Source organism: Ambystoma mexicanum, chromosome 4q (genome assembly GCF_040938575.1).
Source record: "Ambystoma mexicanum isolate Mex_15411 chromosome 4q, UKY_AmexF1_1, whole genome shotgun sequence".
Classification (NCBI taxonomy): Eukaryota; Metazoa; Chordata; class Amphibia; order Caudata; family Ambystomatidae; genus Ambystoma; species Ambystoma mexicanum.
The window spans coordinates 114781605-114801317 of NC_090928.1; the positions used below are offsets into that span (position 1 = coordinate 114781605).

At 48.4% G+C, this 19713-nt stretch overlaps 1 protein-coding gene across 4 annotated transcripts in view; it reads left to right on the plus strand.

Moving 5' to 3' along the window:
- Nucleotides 1–19713, plus strand: part of PHACTR2 (phosphatase and actin regulator 2) — a 951421-nt gene that overhangs the window by 386442 nt on the left and 545266 nt on the right. The gene's annotated exons all lie outside the window — the stretch shown is intronic.

Below are 19713 nucleotides of genomic sequence, written 5' to 3' on the forward strand. Positions count from 1 at the left end.
CACATGTGCTACAAATAGGGTTGATTCCTTGGTCTTGGAAGAAGTCCATAATAGTACCGACAAAAAGGGGGCTAGGACTGATCCAAGGTCATATCGACCTATTGCACTACTAGATTGCCCTGGCAAGATTTTTGCCTGACTGCTGTTAGCTGCATTTAACACCTGGCTAACAGAAGGGAATTTAAGGGATGAATTTAAAACCGGCTTCATATCGGGTCTTGGCACGACAATCAACTTGATCACTCTTAACACAGTAATAGAGGTGAGCAAACAACGCAAACAGCAAATGTTTGCAGTGTTTATTGACTTTCGAACTGCGTTCGATGCTGTGCCCCGTGAGTTACTTTATAAAAAACTGTTGAATAAGGGTTGTCCCTGGTCAATCTTGAAGTGGATAGTGCAGTTGCACACCGATACAAGCATACAAATTCGTCTACGAAGAGATGTCTTGCTATCCAAAGATATAAAAACAGAGCGTGGCTTAAAACAGGGATGCTTGCTAGCCTCAGCAGTATTCAATTTTTTCACTTCAGATATAGGTTCTGACTTTAAGGGATTGAATAGTGATGCACCGAAACTTACAGGAACTCCCATAAATTGGTTGCTATATGCCGACGACATGTTCCTTCTGTCAAAAACACCGCAGGGGCTCAAAACAATGCTGAGAGCACTTGATGACTATGCACAAAGGAATTGTATATCCATCAATGTGACCAAGACCCAGATCATTCAATTCGGCAACCCAAAACCGAGATGCCGCACATATTCATGGATATTGCAGAATAGCAACCTGAGTGCGGTCACAAGTTACCTCTATTTGGGAGATATAATAAGCAACCAACCATCCGACACACCCTATGAAGAAGGTAAACACATCAAACGTCATACAGGTATATCTCAAGCCAGGATCATCAGAGCCACATTTTGTAAATTCTCCATACACCCCTTAATAGTCTATTATAAACAAAAGATGACACCGATATTATTGTATGGCACGGAGACCAAAAGATGGCCTTCTTATACCTACTGGGCCAAGATTGAGGGCGCCTATTGGAAAAAGATTCTACAATTACCCAAGGTGGAGCCTCTTCCGCTGATTCGATATGAGTTAGGCTTGATATCCTTGCACGGCTAATATAAATGGAAATGGTGCACATTGTACCGAAAACTGTTGATGGGCGACCACAATAATGGTCTAGTCCGATTGATGGCAACATACTTATCTCAAGAATCGCATGATGAATTTATAAAAACGTGGAGACTGAGAGCGCTTAAACTGCTGCGCGAAGCGGATATATCGATAAAACTGTTATTCGACAATCCGGATAAGGCTAAACAGAAAATGTCGGAGTATGATTGGAATTTAACATATGCCCAGTGCTTACGGTATAAGAAATTCAAAGAAAATCCCTTTGAATTGAAAAAATATGCACAACTGGCACGCTATTTATTAAAATCACCTAACCCACAGCATCGCTGAGCATTTTTGCGCTGCAGGCTCCATTTATATCCAACTGCAGATCTACTATGTGAGCGCAATCTATTGCCTCAAGATAGAACATGTTGTCGATTCTGTCATATAGAAACAGAGACACTGAGACATTTGCTAGTTGACTGTGTTAAGTTGCTGCCACTGAGATGTAAAAGTTTTAAGCCTTTTTTTGAAGGACATTAAAATGTCACACATGAACAGCCAGGGCTTACTATATTTCACACGAATAAGAAATCCGTGCACTATGCAACAATCAATTCTCCAGCATGGGGTCTGGCATGGATTCACATGCTCATGAATATTCCCCGTCGTCAGGCTGGGAATCCTCGGTAAAGAAAAAAAAACAGTATCAGTTTCGTTTCTGATCTGTCTTTCGTAGTAATAACCAATCACTGGTCTCTGCGTCATACTGACCACAGCCAATGACTGCCCTCTACCTTAGCACCGCCTCTGGCAGCCATCTTCAGATTTTTACCGCACTTTCATGTGTTGGGATCCTCGTGCTATTGCTCTCGAGCGTTAGTGCTATTTTTTCACGTTTTTTCTCAAAAACTTTGTTTTTTTCGGTCAAAAGAGCCTCAAGCTCCACCGACTCTCCATCCGATCAACGGGGACCCGTGTCGGATTCGTCTGCGCCCCTCAAGGGTGAAGATTTCGTCGAGCTACGCTTTTGGAGGACTCCATAAGCTTCTCAGGCCCGACATGGCCCAGGAGAAGGGAAGCTCGACGCCCGGAAAGCTGTTCAGGGTCTGCCCTGGATGCCAGCTGCAGAACGTCTTTAAGGAGGACGAACACTCGTTTTGTCTCTACTGCTTACATGAGGACAAGACGCACGTGGAGAAGGACTGTGCGTTTTGCGGCAATATGTCGGAGCGGACCATGAAGGACCGCCATCAACGTCTCGCCAACTGGCTGGAAGGGAAGAGCCCGTCAGGCGAAAAGAAGAGGAAGAAATCCGAGCGGTCTTCTAAGACCTTTGAGGACGCCCCGGCGACGGGGGTCCAACACAAGGCCAAGCACCGTGAGTCCGCTGGCACCGGGAGCGCTGAACGGTCGGGCTCTACGGGCGCCAGGCAGGGCGCACCCTCCCCGGCACCTTCAGCCACGAGCCAACGCTCTGGGTCGGGTAAGAGGAAGGGCGAGCACCCGGCGAAGCTCCTGGAGAGGCCCCGGTCGAGCTCGAAGGCCCCATCGGAGGGGGAGCGAGGCAGTGTCCTCCCCCCTCAAGGATAAGGCGGTGAGCGCACCTAAGGTGGTGAAGGCCTTAATCCATCCGGCCAAGCCCGCTATCGAAACTGTCGCGGCGGCCCTGGCTCAGCCTGTGGAGGCTACACCAGTGGTGGCGACCTCGGGGCTCAGAGTCTCCCTGCCACCTCGGAGGGAGTCCTCTTTTGTGCCCATCGATAGGACCCCCGTGAAATCCCCGGCGGGGAAGAAAAAGGGGGGGCAGTGCGTCGTCGTAGATTCGGCTTCAACCTCGGAGGAAGAGCTGATCGAGGTCTTAAGCCACGGCCTTGGCGTGGAAGAAGACCGGCCCGTCGGGATGGATCCCGACGCAGGTGACGACAACATCGTCGAGGGTGCCGACGGGGCCCCTGATCGCCCGTCGGATTCCCCTCTGCCAGCGCAGCAAGACAACTCGGCGGCCATTTTGTTGGCTATACAGTCCTTATGCTCAGAGATAAGGACGAGACTACCGTTGCCGACGGAGGAACCTCTCCCGTCGGGGGATCCTGAACCGGGACCTTCTGGTGTTCCCCCGCCCAAGAAAAGAAGGATTCACCCTCCACCTCCTTTTCAGCCGTCGCGCCCCGTCCAGCCCTCCTCCCCGTCCACCTGAGGGGATGATACGGGGACTGACACGGCAGCGACGGGTACGGACGACGAGGTATACGGCGAGGATCTACCGTCGTCACCTCCCACCAGGGCTTCTCCGCCTGACGAGATTGGATCGTTCCACTCCATGATCGCCAGGGCATCCGAGCTTTTCCAACTCTGCCCTGAGGAGAAGGAAAAGGAAGGATTCCTTTATCAACGGCGCGAGGCCAAGAGGAAGACGGTCCTCGCGGTGCCTCTACTGGACGACATTTGGGATGAGGGCCTCGCCCTCCTCAAGAACCCTTCCACGACGCCAGCTAGAAGAGACCGGTACGAGAAGAAGTACCGGGTCCCGGACGCGGCCCCCCTGTGCCTCCGGGCGCAGCCTACCCCGGACTCCGTTGTCTCCGCGGCGGCCAGGAAGAAAGCGGGGGGGGGTGCGGCCTCCACATCGACTTCCCCACCGGACGGCGAGGGAAAGAAATTGGACGCTATGGGACGCAGGGTCATCTCGTCTGCAGCGACGACGATTAAAGCGGCCAACGCCTTGGCTATCGTGGCCCGCTACGACAGGGAGCTATGGTACAAACTGGCTCCCCTGCTGGACTTCCTACCGGACGACAAGAGGGCGGATGCCCTGGAGATCCTACAGGAAGGTGAGGTGGCGTTGGACCACGACATCACTATTGCGACGGACATCGCCGACACTGGGTTTCGCCAGTTGGGCAACGGCGTGTGCCTTAGGCGGCGTGGATGGCTCAAGGCTACGGACTTCCGTCAAGACGTACAGACCAGAGTCCTGGACATGCCGTTTGATGGGAACAACCTGTTTTGGAAAACAGTGGACGATTCCCTTCAGGCCATTAAAGCGGACACTGAGACGGCCCGGGCCCTTGGGGTTCTGCAGCAACGACGGACGCCCTTTCGGAGCAGCGGAGGCAAGGGCGCCTCCAAAGGTTCCGGCGGCGGTTTCTCCACCTACCGTCAAGCGGCCCGCTCGTCGTCTCAGGAGGCCTACAGAGGACGAGGCAAGTCTGGCGGACCCCGCCGTCGTCGCCAAGGAGGTCAAGGCGGCAAAGCCTCGTCGAAACAGGATTGAACCGGCCGTGGGGTCGGGCCCCCACCGAAGCACCCCGGTGGGAGGCCGGCTGGCGAGCTTCGTCAGCGTGTGGGAGTCCATCTCCACCGACCGTTGGGTGCTGGACGCCTTAGCCCGGGGCCACGCGCTCTAGTTTCAAAGAAGGTGCCCGCGCGTCCCCCCCGTGGCCAGGAAAGAGCTTCACGTCCCTCAGCTTCTCCTGGAGGTAAAGGCGATGCTCAGGAAGGGCGCCATCGAACTCGTCCCAAAGAGGCTTCGGGGCTCCGGAGTTTACTCGAGATACTTCCTCGTGAAGAAGAAGACGGGAGGATGGCGCCCCATCCTAGACATGCGACGTCTGAACAAGTTCATCAAGGTGCAGAAGTTCCGGATGGTCACCCTCCAGCACGTCCTGGGTCAGCTGGAGGAAGGAGACTTCCTGTCGTCGTTGGATTTGGAGGATGCCTACTTCCATATTCCCATCCTAAAGGGGCACCGAAAATTCCTCAGGTTTGTGGTCCAAGGGCGTCACTACCAGTTCAAAGCCCTCCCCTTCGGACTACGGTCGGCACCCAGGGTATTCACCAAGTGCCTTGCACCGGTGGCGGCGCAGCTGCGCCGCGAGGGGATCCACGTCTACCCCTACCTGGACGACTGGCTCATCCGAGCCAAGACGAGGGAGCTCGCCGTGGAGCACACGGCAAGGACCGTCCAACTTCTCACGGACCTGGGACCAGATCCATCCTGGGCAAGGTACAGCGGATGTTGGTTTCCGACGCGGCCAAGGGGAGGTCCATCAAGTCCCTCCTCGGAATGATGTCTTCTTGCATCTACCTCATTCCCATGTGCAGGCTCCGGATGCGCCCGTTGCAGGAGTTCCTGGACGCGCGCTGGATCCAAATGACGGGCGGCTTCGAGGAGAGGATCACACTCGACGAGAGTTTCCGCCGAGCGGTCCGGTGGTGGGGCACCCGCGCGCATCTGACGGCGGGCATGGACTTCCAGACCCCAGACCACCAGGAGACAGTGACCACGGATGCCTCCCTGGAAGGGTGGGGAGCGCACACCGAAAATCTGCACGCGAGAGGCCTTTGGCTCCCGACGGAGAAGTCCCTCCATATCAACGTCCTGGAGCTCCGTGCAGTGTTCTGGGCCCTCCGGTCCTTCCTTCCGTCCCTCAAGGGCAAGGTGGTGAGGATCTTCACCGACAACACCACCACCATGTTTTACATCAGGAAACAGGGCGGAACCAAGTCCCCAGCACTGTCCAAGGAGGCGCAGGACCTGTGGCATTGGGCCGTCGCCCAAAGGATGTTTCTGGTGCCGTTTCATCTGGCAGGGATAAAAAACACCATCGCCGACTCGCTCAGCAGGGAGCTGCGCTCGTGCCACGAGTGGGAACTACGGCAGGATCTAGTGGATCGCCTCTTCCGACGGTGGGGCACACCCCAGATCGACCTGTTCGCAACGGCGACGAACTCCAAGTGCCGGAGGTTCGCCAGCAGGTTTCCCCAGGCGAGGAGCATGGGCGATGCTTTCTCGTTCCCCTGGGAGGGCCTGTTCCTCTACGCGTTCCCTCCTTTGCCACTGCTAATCCGGCTCGTCAACCAGCTCAAGAGGTCACGGTGCAGGATGATCCTCGTCGCACCTGCGTGGCCGAGGCAGATATGGTTCACGGACCTTCTGGACTTGTCAGCGTCCCCGCCAATCAAGCTGCCGGTGGACGAGGATCTACTCTCCAGGGAAGGAGGCGCCATCCTCCACCACGACCGAAATCGCTGAACTTGCAGGCCTGGCTCCTGCAGCGCTAGAGTTTGGAGGATACGACATACCGGCCGACTGCAGAGAGGTTCTTGCAAAGGCCAGGGCGTCCTCGACTCTTAAATGCTACGGACACAAATGGAAGAGGTTCTCTGTCTGGTGCCACGCACAGAAGATTAACCCTCTACGGATTACGGCTCCCCAGGTACTGCCGTACCTGCTGACGCTGGCCAAAGCTGGACTGGCACACGCGTCCATCAAGATTCATCTTGCTGCGATCTCCCGATACACCAGAACCACGGGGCGGACGTCCTTGTGGTCTCATCGTCTGGTGAAAGAGTTCATGAAGAGACTGTTCAGATCGTTCCCGCCGGTGAAGGCTCCGGCCCCGGCGTGGGAGCTCAACGTGGTGCTGACCAAGCTCATGGGACCTCCGTTCGAGCCTCTGCACTCGGCCCCGTTAAAGTTTCTGTCGTGGAAAACAGCGTTTCTTGTGGCCATCGCCTCCGCACGACGGGTGGGAGAGATTCAGGCCCTTTACTGCAAGGCCCCGTACTTGACTTTTCACGACACGAGGGTAGTGCTCAGGACGCACCCCTCCTTCATGCCCAAGGTACCGTCGGACTTCCATCTCAACGAACCCTTGGTGTTGCCTGTGTTCTTCCCGTCGCCTTCGTCGCCGGCTGAGAGGACTTTGCACTCGCTGGATGTGGCTAGAGCGCTGAAGTTCTACGTGGACCGCACAAAGTGTTTTCGGAAGACGTCACAACTCTTTGTGAACTTTGGACCTGTCAATCAGGGGAAGGCTCTCTCGAAGGCTTCCATTTCCAGATGGCTCTCCGGCTGTATCATGTACTGTCATCGGTTGGCAAACCGACCGCTGCCTGGCCGTCCGAGAGCCCATTCCACCAGAGCGATCGCAGCTACCACGGCGTTCCTTTCTGGTGTGCCCCTGCTGGACATATGTAGGGCTGCTACGTGGAGGTCGACGCACACCTTCACGAGATTCTACTGCGTCGATCGGGATTCCAGGGAGGATTCCAGGGTCGGCCAAGCAGTGCTGCGCAACCTGTTCGCCTGAGGTGAGCCTGGTGAGGAGGTAAGATGCTTAATGTTGAGTTTGATGTAATGCTTAATGTTGAGCCTTTGCCACCTCCCGTGGTTGTGCATGTGTGTACTGCTATGTATTCTTTATTCATGAGCATGTGAATCCATGCCAGACCCCATGCTGGAGAAGGAACAAGTTACTTACCTGTAACTGTTGTTCTCCAGCATGGGTCTGTACATTCTAAGGACTTCGGTGTGCCCAGGGTGACAGGTAGCAGACTCGGGCACAAAAAGATGCAAAGACAAAAAGGAAGTAGAACTGCTACCATCAAGGCTCCTACCCAATTTTTGTCAATAAATGAAACAAAATAGAAATCGGGGAGCCTGATTTGATTGTACTAATGGAATGAATTCCTAGGTTAGTAACCCAAAGGATTGTCCAGAAAGAAAAAAGATCGAATAAGGAAATTCACACATGTCTAGAGTTGTGAACATAAAAGGTTTGTATTGAAACAAAGAAACATCAAGAAAATACATTTGGAAACAATATGTATGAGACAAATTTCTAAAGGTTGTAAACATAAAAGGTTTGTATTAAAGCAAAAAAACATCAAGGAAATACATTTGAAAAACAATATGAATAAGACAGATTTCAATAATCTAGACAGTGAATAACTTAGTTGAATACTTGAGAATATCAAAAAACATTTGAAGGCAATATGTGTAAAAACAAATATCAATAGTCTAGACAACCAAATAGTTCTGGATTTAGAACATGCTCCATGTATAGTGCATGTAAGAGTCAAGAAGGTTTATGGGACCTGTAGGCATCTAGGTCTTGAAATTGCTTCTATCCATGGAAGCATATCATCTTGCTGGTGCCAACGTGACAGGGGGAGCTAGGTCAGTTTATAGAATATAATTACTGGCCTATGGATATTTGTTCAATAGGTATTAGTCAAACATATAGATCGATACGGCCCCCTTGCAGATGGTACACGTTTCGGCGGAAGAGTTGTCCCATTAGGAAATGCTTCTGAGTGACACATTTTGTTCAACATGAACCGCCTTCATCAGGGCAAATGGGTGGCCCCTATAGCAAGAAGATAGAAATAAAGAAACAAAAAAGGGAGAGAATCAATGTAAAATCCTTGTGTGTCAAGACCCTAATTCTTTCTGGACATAACTGGGTTAAATTAGTAACAAACAAAATTAATTGTAGCAACGAACCGAGTGTTCGGATTCTTGAGAAACCTGAATTTGGTAGGTGGGCAAACCTGAAGGTAAATTACGTAAGTGCAAGGAAATGCAACTGTAATCTGTCTGAAGTGGTTGGAAAACATGCCTAACTCACCACAGAAACCTTGAAGTAAATCTCGCTGTAGGGCAGGCACTCCTTATAGATCAAACCAGTCAAACCACACTGGAGGTTGCTTGATTGAGTGGAAAGTGGCTGAGTTCAGTCCACAATGATGGATACTGCAAGAAACATCATTCTGTGCAGGAAAAGCAAGAAACAAGACAGTGTCATAGTGCTGTCACTTGCATGTGCTGGGAAAGCCTCACCAGGTTTTTTAAGGTGTGCTGGGTTTTGGGAAGCCACCGAAAATGGAACCAAAAGATGAATAGTGGGTTAGTTTATTCTGGTGGAGTGGTGTCTGCGAGTCCCATACAGGGACGTCACGTATGTGAACATGGACGGTATCTTGGCTGGGGGAAGCTGTATCTCTAGGTGGACGGATGGCGCTCATAAAACCGTCCATGTTCACATACGTGACGTCCCTGTATGGGACTCACAGACACCACTCCACCAGAATAAACTAACCCACTATTCATCTTTTGGTTCCATTTTCGGTGGCTTCCCAAAACCCAGCACACCTTAAAAAACCTGGTGAGGCTTTCCCAGCACATGCAAGTGACAGCACTATGACACTGTCTTGTTTCTTGCTTTTCCTGCACAGAATGATGTTTCCTGCAGTATCCATCATTGTGGACTGAACTCAGCCACTTTCCACTCAATCAAGCAACCTCCAGTGTGGTTTGACTGGTTTGATCTATAAGGAGTGCCTGCCCTACAGCGAGATTTACTTCAAGGTTTCTGTGGTGAGTTAGGCATGTTTTCCAACCACTTCAGACAGATTACAGTTGCATTTCCTTGCACTTACGTAATTTACCTTCAGGTTTGCCCACCTACCAAATTCAGGTTTCTCAAGAATCTGAACACTCGGTTCGTTGCTACAATTAATTTTGTTTGTTACTAATTTAACCCAGTTATGTCCAGAAAGAATTAGGGTCTTGACACACAAGGATTTTACATTGATTCTCTCCCTTTTTTGTTTCTTTATTTCTATCTTCTTGCTATAGGGGCCACCCATTTGCCCTGATGAAGGTGGTTCATGTTGAACAAAATGTGTCACTCAGAAGCATTTCCTAATGGGACAACTCTTCCGCCGAAACGTGTACCATCTGCAAGGGGGCCGTATCGATCTACATGTTTGACTAATACCTATTGAACAAATATCCATAGGCCAGCAGTAATTATATTCTATAAACTGACCTAGCTCCCCCTGTCACGTTGGCACCAGCAAGATGATATGCTTCCATGGATAGAAGCAATTTCAAGACCTAGATGCCTACAGGTCCCATAAACCTTCTTGACTCTTACATGCACTATACATGGAGCATGTTCTAAATCCAGAACTATTTGGTTGTCTAGACTATTGATATTTGTTTTTACACATATTGCCTTCAAATGTTTTTTGATATTCTCAAGTATTCAACTAAGTTATTCACTGTCTAGATTATTGAAATCTGTCTTATTCATATTGTTTTTCAAATGTATTTCCTTGATGTTTTTTTGCTTTAATACAAACCTTTTATGTTTACAACCTTTAGAAATTTGTCTCATACATATTGTTTCCAAATGTATTTTCTTGATGTTTCTTTGTTTCAATACAAACCTTTTATGTTCACAACTCTAGACATGTGTGAATTTCCTTATTCGATCTTTTTTCTTTCTGGACAATCCTTTGGGTTACTAACCTAGGAATTCATTCCATTAGTACAATCAAATCAGGCTCCCCGATTTCTATTTTGTTTCATTTATTGACAAAAATTGGGTAGGAGCCTTGATGGTAGCAGTTCTACTTCCTTTTTGTCTTTGCTCCAGCATGGGTCTGGCATGGATTCACATGCAAACCCTCCCGCCTACCCCTCTGCGGCTCTTCACTTGGTCATACTGCCACTTCACGTGCTTCCAAATCTGAAGATGGCTGCCAGAGGCGGTGCTTAGGTAGAGGGCAGTCATTGGCTGTGGTCAGTATGACGCAGAGACCAGTGATTGGTTATTACTACGAAAGACAAATCAGAAACGAAACTGATACTGGTTTTTTTTCTTTACCGAGGATTCCCAGCCTGACGACGGGGAATATTCATGAGCATGTGAATCCATGCCAGACCCATGCTGGAGAACAACAGTTACAGGTAAGTAACTTGTTCCTTATCTAAATGCATTAACATTATAGTAATTCAAATAAGAGGGCACAGCAAACACTGTAACTATGATATAATCTAGTTTATATGACATTTATTTTAGGAATCACACTTGATTACGTTTTATAATCACGAAAGCTGCAATGCAATTTTATTGTAGAAATTACTCATGAATTTCTTTTCAAAAGGATTGGTGTTTGATGTGGTGACAAAGAATGAAATATAGTCGTTGTAAATGTTGTAAATAAGAAAGAAGAAATTATTTGTTAAATATTTTGTAAAATGTTGAAGGGTTGGGAAATTCTTCAGCCAAAACAACAAATACATTAAAAAAAATATTCATTGCTAGCTAGTGGGCCTCAGGTGTGCTTGTGTGTCACTCTCCTGTAACCACGGAGAGGTTGGTTGATCGCCCATCTAGGGCATGGGAATCAGTCTCGTGTCTCACACACCCCATCCTTGCACAGTTTATTCTCGAAAGCAGTAACATTATTCTGGATGCAAGCGGATTTCCGTGGGCGGGTGATTTTTATTGTTATGTTTGCATGTGACGTACAGCTGTGTGGTGGCTGGTAAGAGTCTAGGTTGTCTCAGTTGAAGATGCCTCTCTGCGTTACAAAGGTATAACTGGTTCCATTGTTTTTTCAACGCTCCCTTTTTAGTGGCTGTAGTTGTATAGAAATGTAGGCAAAAGGCCAGCACCACACCGCAAATATTTGTGTAAGTCTTCAGAAACGTGGTTCTAGAAAAGAAAGCCTTTGTCACTGATTGAAAACGCGCGGGGATAGAACATGTACATGGAACAGGAAACAAATCGTGTGCTAACAGGTTTGGATTGTTTATTGGAACAAAAATAAGGCATTGCCTCTGCAAAGAAGGCACTCCTTACTGTGCAGGTGGTAGTTAAATGCTAAATCATTTTGATATTGATAGTGATGCTTTCCTCCTTCTAAAAGCTGGCCCTCTAATCTGACTGTCTAGCACTCAGGATGTGGCGTTTAAGTTTTGATAAACCTGTTCATGCAGGGAGTAAGAAAAATACAAAATATAGCTGTCTGCTATTGAAAAATTAAAAGTGCTGTAGAAGGGGCCTGTTTTCTATTTCCTTGGCGTTCACGGGGTGTTGCAGGAGGTGTGGCAGTTTGGGAAGAAAGCGGGCACCCAGTAAAGTGATCGGACTTCATTATTCTTTAAAGATGACGTGCAGTTAATTAAAGTGGCGCGGGTGCAGGAAGGAAAAGCCATAAGACTGCTCGAAGATTGGGGTTTGCACATATATAGTCCCTAGAGGAATCTGATTGAAATGATAAACCACCAGGGTGCTAACCTGATAAAAAAATAAAAAAAGATAGGTCACTTTTCCAAAATAGCTCCTTTTCCAGCCAGCCCATTGTCATTGGTACATAGTCCTTCCCTTTCCAGAACCCAGCAGCTTCCAGAAGTTCATCCCTCTTCCGCCTGCCATAAAAATAGTTTCCCAGACTTGCGGGTATAGTCAGTATCCCACATTTTTGCAGAGCACAGCCTTTAATTCAGCTCATAGGTACTTTAGGATCCAATCCAGGGAAGTCCTTTATTAAGCAATATGACTCGAGCGGCGGGGGCATTACCGACTCAGGTAGTGCCCCCGCTGCGAGGGTCATCTTGCTTTTAGTACCCCGGCCCGCAATATTTGCACTAAAAGCATTTTTTTCTGACTCGTATGTTGAACACCCAGGAAATGTAAAAACTGGAAAATACCTGCACTTGCTGGTATCCCACGGTTGATGCACACGCACGCTACGTACTGATGACGTATAGGGAAATCATGTTGCAGTAGCTCATGCTGGTGGAGGAAAACTTTGAACATTTGTTAGTCTACTTTTGTGGTGTATGACGAAAAGAAGGAACGGTCAGAAACCATCTGAAAACCCCCTTGTTGGAATAAATCAGCCCTTAGGCCATTTCAACGTTTTATGTTGTCTTTTTTTTTGCGGCCTGATGCCTGCGCGCTGTGGCGCGGTAGAGCTAAATAAAATAAATAAATAACGTTTACCAAGATGTTCATTCGACAGTTTTGTTTGGGCAGTGGAAAATAACAATGCACAATTGGTCAAACGAACGCAGTCCTGCCTACGGAAAGGAATACAAATGGAAGGTGCCAGAAAAGCTAAAAGGCCCGATGCCGACGCCCGGAGCAGGCTGGAAACCTTCCTCGGGTTGAGGAATGAAAGCAGGATTCTCGGGAAAGCTTGCAGGGTGTTCACTCGGGATTCTCAGGATTGGACATGCTAATGCTTCGCTCGTTCATTAGGTTCATTTTGAACAGTTATCCCCGTTTCAGTTGTCACTACATAAGTGAGAAATGCAGGGGTGAGCAGGGCTAAAGAGCCCATTAAACAAAGGCTGGAGGTTGTGTTGAAAAAGTATCTGCCAGTAGTTCCTTAAGTGCTAAGGGCATGTATGTTCGGAATTAATTCCCTAAGGAATCATTGTAGACTATGCCGAGTCCAGCACTTAGTGGTCGAAGTGTACGAAAATAAGTAGTGGAGCTATGTACTCTGTTGGTCTGCCCCGCTCCCCACAAACCCCATCCCTGCGCCCCCTCCCGCACACAATGCAAACCCCCAAACAAACACGCCTGCTATTTATGGGAATGTCCAGTGCAGTGCGCTGAAGTGCAGGCTTCAACTTCTTCCTACACTTATATTTTAAAACTAAACCATTCCGGAACAAAGTATAGGAACTGTGAAACTTAAAAATAAAAAGTATGGGGGCACCGCTTCCGACCGCTCCCGCCCACTATAAGAGCTAATGGAGTGGGGGTAACGGGGACAGTTCAGCTTTCCATCTGTTACAAAATGTATCTGGCATGAAAATGAGCTCTCTAAAACATTAGTGTTGAATATAATGTAGTCCAAAAAAGTAAAAGTATTCCAATAAAAAAGTAAAATTACAACAGGCCACTACTTGGTCCAATCCCTGTGAGATAGCTTGAGTGGTTAAAGGACCTGCTGTAGAGATTCTTTTACCCGGCAGGTCGGATGTTTCCATCCTAGAAAGATGGCACAAGGGATCCAGGTGCCTGCGTAGTGAAACTGGGTGTAACATACAATACTCAGCGCCCACAACCAGCATAACTGAAGAGCTATGGCCCAACTTTCAAATATTCCAGTACCTATCCCCAAAACCCGAAAAATCCATTCTTAAATTTGCGGCTGATAAATGAAACCTATTTGAAGAGTCTCCTCTTGAAGGTATGTTCTAAAAGAAAACGAACGTTTCTCTCTTTTTTTTATATGTGGAAATCGTAGAGGGGTTCATGTATCGAAGCATCTCCTTTTGTCGGTTACTGTCACTGGCAGAGGCAGTGGCTGTCTGGCCTACAGAGACCTCTGGCGATTTCCTGGTGGCCCCCCTACACCCTGCCCATTTCTTTACAGGTGCCCTGGTTTTCTGCTCCCCTTTCCTTCTCTCCCAGTCCCTGCGGGAGCATTCTTCCTTCTCTCCACATTCCTTTGAAGCAAAGAATGTTGTAAAACTGCAGTTGCTTTGGGAAATTCTGCCCAAGTGATGCCATTGCTGAACTGGCGTCTTTCCGAAAGAGAAGCTACTCTTCAACAGTTTCCCCATAAGCACTGCAACATATGCAATATGTACAACGTGGTCTGTTGTGAAAAGATTGTCAATAACTCACATAAGCATTCCAACAAGTTTTCAGTTTTTATAAAGGCGATATACAAATAAAAGCAACTGGGATTCTGAGTCTAGGGTAGGGGTGGCCTCTGTATGCTTGCCCTCAACATTGAAGCGGGATCCCACTTCTCTAAACCAGGTTCCTTTCTCCCACAAGAATTAATGTAATATTGGTTCACTATAGACTGGTTGACCTACTGTCTCAGCTTTCCCTACTCTGTGGAGGTCTAAAGGCTGTAGCATTGTCTCTCTCCCTCGGGGCCTTTCTAGGTGATCTTAACCAGAATAATCTGATCGTTTTGTTGTTGCCTTCCTCTGTGTAGATGGCCTTTCAGTTCCTATTCTCACTCTTCCCTCCACTCCTCCTCTCTACCCTGACTCTGGGCTGTAATCCTCTTCCCTTTATTTCTCTCTAGTCTCCTTCTCACTCTTGATCTTACTCCTCCTCTCACTTTTCCAAGCTCTCCTCTCCATCCCTGAAATTCTTCCTATCTATACTCTTCCCCATGCCTCCTGATCTTACTCGTCCTCTCACTTTTTCTGTCTCTACCCCCTTTCTTCTGATCTTATTCATCTGGTTCTATTTCCTTCCTCCCTCCTTGCTCTTCTCCTCACTCTTCTTAACTCCTCTCTCTTCTTCCTTACTGATCATACTCTTTTTTTTTTCCCCCACTCCTACTATCTCTACTCTTCTCCTCCCACCTCATTTTACTACTCCTCTCACTCTTCCTATCATCTTCTCTCCACATCGTACTCTCTTGCTTGTTTACTCACGCACATACAGGCATACATGCAAAATTGGCACCACTCTTTCAACCCCAACACCTCATCTTGTCACGGATTTCCCCCTTTCTCATCTGAGTTCGATCCTTGCAGGAATTCTTGGAAGGAGCCTTCTTGCGTACGGATCGGGTTTTGTACAAGCCAGCGCGAGCCTCTTCTGGTTCCAGCATGCGTTCAGCGTCCAGGGGTACCCGGAGTCTCCGGGAAGTCCAGGAAACGAGGGAGGTGTACTCGGAGGCGGTACACGGGATCCAGGAATCAAGGCAGAGTAAGGAGGGAGGAAGGGAAGAGGGGGAAATTGAGGGTCCGGGAACCAGGAAACGAGAGCTTAGTTACAGCGAACTATGTAGCAAACGTCTAGCCACTGCAAGCGGTAGCGTTGAGACGCGTGGGGCCGCGGGGGCATGGTCTCTTTGTAGAATGAGCTACATCTGACATGGAGGCTGGTGGAGAGCGTACCACATTAGACGGCCATGTTGGAAGTACCAAGGAGTGCAAGCCCCATTGTGACAGAGACCAGGAAGTCCAAAAGGGACGCGTTCTATGGATCATGACACATCTTCACTCTCTCCAAACACGCCATAACTTTCTTATAACTCCTCCTCTTTCTGTTTCACACTCCTCTGCTCACTTGGTTCTCCTTCGCCCCCTGACCTCACTGGAACACTTCTTAGTTAAAATTGCTGCTCCTGGGTTTTTGTAGTACTCCCCTTCCTGTCTAGAAAGTGATCCAGACTGAGTTAGCTGTCCCCTGAATCAATGTCTTCTCTACCAAAAACTCCTGTCATCCCCCCTGTGGGCTGAAACATCTCCTCAGTCTTCATAAGAGATTATAGCCCCTCCCTCTTTTAAGCCTCCATTTTCTTCCAGCCAGCCATGTGGTCTCTGATGGCATGAGGTCAATGTTCCCCCTCTGTATTAAGCCACTGTCCATTAGATTTCTGGAGTGCATTGTCTGTTCTCCCCCACTGCTTTGCAGGTACCTGCTCGCTCGACTTCCACTGCTCTACTGGTCTCCTCTCGGTGTTTGGGTCTCCCATGTAGCTCAGGAATGGATGAGGAAAGTCCATTTTCATTACAACACCCATTTCCTTCCTTCTGATCTAGGCTGAGTTTTGGGCTACTGTGCCCAGGTGCATTGTGGTAGTCAGTCCTTGTCAGTGGTCTCCGAAAGATTCTGCTTCCCAGGCATCACTAGCCATTACAGTGGGTTTATGGTCTTTCCATCGAAAGTTTCCAACAAAACCCTTTCCATTGAAAGATTTGCAACACATTTTTTTCCATCGAATCTATGTATGCGTGTGTGGGATAAATGCATTTTTAGTTAAAATTTGTGGGGGGGTGCGTCCCCCAACAAAAACCTGTTTACCTTTACAAACCCACCCTAAACAAAAGGAACCCTTTATCACACACACATACATTCGATGAAAAATAATTTGTTGGTTGCAAAACTTTCGATGGAAAAGGGTTTCGTTGGAAACTCTTTCGATGGAAAGTCCAGATACCATTACAGTGGTATGAGTGTTGTGCATGCTGGTAGTTGTAGTCTCTGGGTTTTATGTCGGCCGTTCTGCTCACCAAGACTTGGGAGCATTATTTAAACAATTGGAGGAATAGGCCTATCCATGTCAATAAGCGGATAGGTACTGGGACAGAGAAAGTGGCACCAATGCACATACATGACGCCATGGATACCTGGGAGCTAGTGATGGAGTACCTCTTAACATCTCTGAGGTAAGTCTGCGTCTGGCATTGCCCCGATAGGCCGCCTATCCCAACTTGCAAGAGAGGCCATTGAGCCTCCCTGACTCTGTTAGATAATGTTGCAGTAGTCTGGTCAGTGTCAGAAGATTGACTGAAAACCTGCAATGCTGGGTTCTTGGATAAGAGGCATTCACTGTCCAGACATCAAACACTCTGGCACCCCATAACCACCATTTGTCTTGACTATCAAGCTGGCCCTCTGCCTTCAACTTAACGTCAGAAGTTTGGCTGACGAATTTAGGCATTTGAGTCTATATTCAACTTTGGTTTTGGACCAATTGGCACTATAGTTTGTTCACCAAGGACATTTAGTCGTGTTATATGAAGCTCTATCCTGGCACAGGTCACTGAGTAAGTCGTATATTCCTAGGAACAAAAAAACATCAGCTTTAGTGGTGCCCACGCTGGAAGAGCACAACACAGTATTTGTTTCACCCAATTCTGGACATAAAAGGCTTGAATTCTTTTGTGCTTTTCCCACCTTTCATATGGATTCCATACAGACAATCTGCGGCATTCTCAGAGAAGGGGAGATTATGGTTTCCATCGATTTAAGGGACGTGTATTTCCACATCATAGCCCACACAATCCCCAACATTTCTACAGTTCGCGGTACGAGAAGAACATTATCAGTTTTGAGTTGTCCCTTTTGGGCTCAAAACTGCCCCAGGGATTTTGATATGCATGTCTACTTCCCATATGTTTACCACACAGCGTAGTTCTTGGTATGACCTACATGCCTGACTTTTTAGACAAATGTAAACGTGAAACACTCCTGAAACCATGCTTGCAAATCTTGACTCAAACTCTCCCTCTGTTCTTATTCTCCTTGATATCTCCTCTGCCTGTGACAGTCGAACATTCCATCCACATAAAACTGCTTGGTGACACCCTCGACATCACTGACCAGGCACTGGATTGGCTGTCTCTTTTCTCACTAACCGCCTTTTCCAGTTGCACTTGGGCCCTTTCTCCTCCACCACCTCACTCTCTACATGTGGTGTACCCCAGGGCTCCATCCTATCATCTTGGTTCTTCAATATCTATCTTGCCCCTCTTGTTCACCCGATTTCCTCCTTCTCTACTCATTTCCAGTGTTATTCTGATGACGCACAGCTTTCCTTCAAACTTCCCTCTACTACCTTCTCTTCCTCCTCTCTGATCCCTGTCTGCCATTCAGCATGTTGCGCAGCTAATGATCTCTGCCTTAATGCCAGTAAGATGGAGATTGTCTAAGTGGGACGCCTGTGCCCTCTTTCCTCCGACTCTCTGGCCTCCGTCTTTGCGCCTTCTACCCCCACCATCCTGTGAGGCCAAAAACCTTGGGGTCATCTTCGACTTCGCTCTCTCCTTCATCCCTCACATCGTGGATCTTACTAAAAAGACCCACTTCCAGCTGCACCTTGGAGGCATTCTTCCTTTCCTCACCTCCCCCCAGAAGCTCAATGTCTTCAGAGCTCTGGTCCTCTCCAGGCTAGATTACTGCAACAGCCTCTTTCTCAACCTCCCTCTTTCCTCTTTACGCCCCCTCCAGCTAATCCAGAATAGGGCTGCAAGATTTATCTTTGGCCTCAAGCCGAGGGACCGTATTTCTCCTGCCCTAAAATCTCTCTGCTGGCTCCTGGTCACTGCAAGGATCAAATTCAAGACCAAGACACTCTGCATGGTCCAAGGCCCCAGGAGGCCTTGTGGATGTTGCAATCTCCAACTCCCCGCCCCCTTAATACTCCCCTGCTAGAGCTCCTCGAACTCCAACTCTTTGACTGTCAAACACTTCTCCAAGCAGAGAGTGGGGGGCAGGTCCCCTCCTTGGCTGGCGCCTCTTTGGAACAGCCTTCCTGCTCTTCTCAGACTTGAGCCGGACTTCCTCAAGTTCCGGAAACTGCTCAAAACACTGCCGTTCTCTACCTCTTTCCCTCTTTGCCTTCCCTGCTAATAACCCCACTGCCGCTGTGAGTGGTGGCCTGATCCTCATGAATCTCACAGGATTCCAGGCCCTTCTTCCCAGACGAAACCAGCACCCCCAGGACCTCACTGCACTGCCCTTGAGGGCCCCTGCTTGGCGGCTCTGCATCCCACCTTTGGGAGTCACCTGCACTAGCACTTAGCCTGAGGTCTTCGGCTAAGTGGCTCCCCTTAGGACTTCCCTCCTGGGCCCTCCACCAGCACTTGCCCACTTCTCTGCTCCCCCCACCCTCCCATCTCCTGCACTTCTCCCCACTGCACTTGCACGTCCGAATGCCACAAGGCCTAGTAGGACCATGACGGTAGTCTACGGTTTCTGCTATTTTTATTTTTCCCCTGTTCCCTTCCATTTATCCTTGTTTCGCTTTGCAACATTTTTCAGTTGTATAAGCATCTAGTAAATGCTCAATAAAATACATAAAAATAAAGTTCCAGTCCTTGGTTATTTTTTTTGTTTCACCATTTGGTTTGTCCATGTATTTGCCAGGGCCAAGTATCCAGGGGTCCCTATCGGTATAGATGGATCAAGAAAATGACAGACCACTCCCTCCAGAGTCTCTCTAGAACCCTAAAGTAAAAGCCAATTCTTACATGGCCTGACAACCTTGTTCTCTTGAAGTTGACTAGCGGCAACGGACAAAGGAGCTGGTTCTCTGCTTTACTCGATTTCTTGACCCATTGCACTCCATACAGGGAGCCCAGTCCGTTTTGCTCATGAAAAAGGGGTTCTGACCTCGAAACGCATCGGCTAACAGCAGACTTCAAAACTGTTTCTGTAAAATGTGATGCTATTAAACCTTTTGTTCTTGTTGAAATACAATATATACTCCTTTTTTTT